This window comes from Pipistrellus hanaki (genome assembly GCF_964339955.1).
Source record: "Pipistrellus hanaki genome assembly, chromosome: 8".
Classification (NCBI taxonomy): Eukaryota; Metazoa; Chordata; class Mammalia; order Chiroptera; family Vespertilionidae; genus Pipistrellus; species Pipistrellus hanaki.
Window position 1 is genome coordinate 61,432,771 of NC_140510.1, and position 3,665 is coordinate 61,436,435.

General features: G+C 35.4%; 1 pseudogene across 1 annotated transcript; it reads right to left on the bottom strand.

Annotated features, from left to right (window-relative positions):
- Window positions 1–2,896: 2,896 nt before the first annotated feature.
- Window positions 2,897–3,317, bottom strand: LOC311626323 (ubiquitin-conjugating enzyme E2 D3-like; annotated as a pseudogene). Its single transcript has one exon. The product of its transcript is annotated as a ubiquitin-conjugating enzyme E2 D3-like (transcript).
- Between the last annotated feature and the right edge of the window lie 348 nt (window positions 3,318–3,665).

The window sequence follows — 3,665 nt, forward strand, 5'->3', positions numbered from 1 at the left end:
AGGATTTATATTTGCTAAGTCTGGCAGGCTCAATAATATTCTAGTTTCCCATTTAAATTTGATTTTGTTTTATATCACTTTCCTACTACTAATTATGCCAGGAAAATGAAAACTTTCTAAATTGTATTTGTCAACTACAAGGAAATTTCATCTGCTTTGTTGTTGTACTTTTCTGCATTCTCCGAAGTTTCTAGAAGGGATGAGTATTACCCTTAAATTTGGAAAATGGTGCTTCAAAGCAAAATAATAAACACCACACTAGATTATACAGTAATGCCTGAAGTCCAAAGGGTATTAGTCCAATTATAAAGGAAATATATTTAAAAGTAAAGAAAAAAGCTGAGATCTGGGGGATGGGGCAAAAAGCAGTTTTTTTCTATCATGTTGTTGCAATTTTGTTGTGATTTCAGGGAGTGTTTTGGTTTAAACTGCATAAATTCATAAAGTGTGTTTGTGCTTTCACACCCTGATAAAGTGAGAAATAAAGCTAAGCAGATTGATAAAGGGTGACATTGTGCATGACTCTAAACATTTAATAAAGAATAAAATTTTAATAGACCAGTATATTTTAAATATATGTTAGAATTAATAAAAAAATATGTGAAGGGAAATAATGTTGACTAAAGAGCACATGTTTATTGATATCTTCAATTATTAAGTTATGCCTGTAAATTGATTTTAATGTTAACCAGTTTGAAATGACCCATGGCTTTCTTGAGTGCCTATAGTTATGCTTATAAAGGAAAAGGTTGTCCATCAATGCTTGCTGAATCATTCATGAATGAATAAATGAATGAAGAATTGCATAAAAATGGGTGATATATTTGGTCCAGTGTTTAGACAATAGTGCTGGTGAATAACTGCTTTACATTTTATATGTGTTACAGTATCTCAGCTCAGCAGTCACCATAGGGTATGGGACATTTTTCACAGAAAAAAATTGCTGACACACACCATTAGCCTGTTTGTTTCTTGTATTCCCCAGATGGAATTGAATATTGAACAACAGTGCCTCAATTACACTCACGATAATATAAGAAAATACCTTTGGAAGCTTTCCAAGCTGTTGATGTCACAATATCTCTAAGGAAACTTGAAGAATTCCTTTAAATCATTCTCCTGATTGGTATTTCTCATATCATGCAATACTAGATACACTAAGTTATTCGTTTTGCAGTATGGTATATGTCACACTAAAAATCCTATAGACAGGGGGATTCAGAAGGTAATTGGGGGATGAGGACAAATATCTAATACCTTAATCAATAAAGAAATTAAAAAAATAAAAATAAAACTCCTATAGACAAACAGGTTCATTTTTTGTCAACCTACTTGGTTTGCATTTTCCCAGCTATGGTAATTTTATTCTGTTACCATTACCAATAATTACGTTGATGCCTAAAGTTGACATAACACAGCTGGTATTAAAGAGTTCTACGGAATTGAAGTGGAAAATTCTGTACTTGATAAACTGAAGAATAATGATTTTTTGTGAGTTTCAATTACTTTTACAAATTTTCCACAATTGAATTTTTCATCTATCGTGTGCTTTCTCATTAAGTCTGATTCTAGTAATACAGGGCATATTTTTTAAATTATATTTTAGTGAGTAACCATTAAGTCGAAAATCAACAAGAAGAAAATGAAAATGTATCTTCTTGCACCATAATTAGCATTTTTCCCATTTAGGTAATGATTATTTGAATATAAAATAAGGAAGATTAATGTTGATTTTTCTATAAGGTTTTAAAAAATAATTTGTATATTAAATTTGGTTTTTGCTTTAAAAATACCATAGAAAAAGAATAATCTGCAACTGGGTCCTAATAGTATTATTTTTTTTCTGTCTTACAGAATATTTTTTGTTTGTTTATGCAACACTATTAAAGAAAAATAAATCAATTACTAGCAGAGCGATTAGTTGATCACTCAGCCATTGACAATTTGCATCATTAATTTGGTACTATATTAAACAGTGTATTGGAAGATAGAATAACTCAAACCTCCTAACAATTTAAATGAAAATTACAAAATGTCTGAGACCCTATTTTAGAATACAAAGGGTATTTGACTTCCAATTTCCATTCTCTGTAGAACAAAAACAGGTCATGCCTTATTGACATGCAGAAAATTCATCACATTTTCTCTCTGATGCTATAAATCCAATACCAATTCTCCAGCCACGTTAGTTATCACCATAAAATATACCAGGGAACCTCAGATATCTAACAGTGGAAGGCTTTAATAAGAATGGATGCTGCCAAAACTGGTTTGGCTCAGTGGATAGAGCGTCGGCCTGCGGACTGAAGGGTCCCGGGTTCAATTCCGGTCAAGGGCATGTGCATTGGTTGCGGGCACATCCCCAACGGGGGATGTGCAGGAGGCGGCTGGTCGATGATTCTCTCTCATTGATGTTTCTAACTCTCTGTCCCTCTCTCTTCCTCTATGTAAAAAAAATAATTATATATATATATTATATTTATATATATATATATATATATATTTAAAAAAGAATGGATGCTGCTACTTTAATACAACTGAGCATCCATCTCCTCCCCCCACCCACTCCTAACCCCCATGATCTCTTCAGCATGTTAGAGTGAAGACATTGGCCACATAATACACGTGTTCTTTTTTTAAAATTCTGAATCTTAAGCACAGTTCTCTTATAACTACTTAACTGTTTCTAAAAGCAGTTATTGTCCAAAACTGGAAGAACTTGTCTTCTCAGATGAGCATGTGAATGAATGGTGGGAGGTAAACAAAAACCAAAATTTGCAAAGATGAGGTCTGATAGGAGAGCAGTCGGATGAGGAAATCAAAACAAGAACAGTTAAGTTTATCCTGCTATAATGCAGATTATTCTAACTTGAAGGGAGCATCAGATGGCATACTTCTACGTCCATTCCCATGATAGTCTGTTGTATTTATTATCTGTCTGTTTTATGGAACCGTGCAGTCTCTAACACTAGGGAGTCATCTGGGTTTGGATTATATAGCAGTGAACAAATGCATAAAAGAATTTTAGAAATAGTTAAAGCAGGAGATCTTTGTGATCTTAGAATATCAAGACAAATGCTTCCATTACTGTTACTATTTGCGTGACAAATTCTTCTTGTAAATGCAATCTTAGGTGGTTTGGAGGAGTGGTCTGTCTGTAGGAAAATGAAATGACACCGCCTTGATATGGGTTGTCATTAGCTCCCATGAATGTGGGTTGCCAGTAAAACATACTCCCCAACTAGACCTGCAGAACATTGTGCTACTGGGTCACGAGACAAATCACTAAGCTCCTTATTAATCCATTGTAGTGCCATAGCCTGTGCTTTGTGTTTGGCTCCTTGTTGTGTGCTCAAAGGTCTGGCCAAAACTCTTGATTATCTTGGTGGCAGGGAAGGATTGTCTCTTCCTCCCACACTGGCTCTGCGAAACACAGGTGCTTCTTCACCACGCATACCAGTCGGCTAAGGCCACGGCCTGGAGCACAGAGGAGTCTAACGGTGCAGGGAGATGGTTTGCTTCCCACATCCAGCGAGTGTCTGTGCTGCACCCTTTCCCTTCTGTGCAGAACACCACCTTCTTACTAAACACATCAGAGGTTGGACTGGGAGGGTGGGGGCCTGAGGTGGGACATGGGGTCTGCTGAATATTTCATATTACCCCCT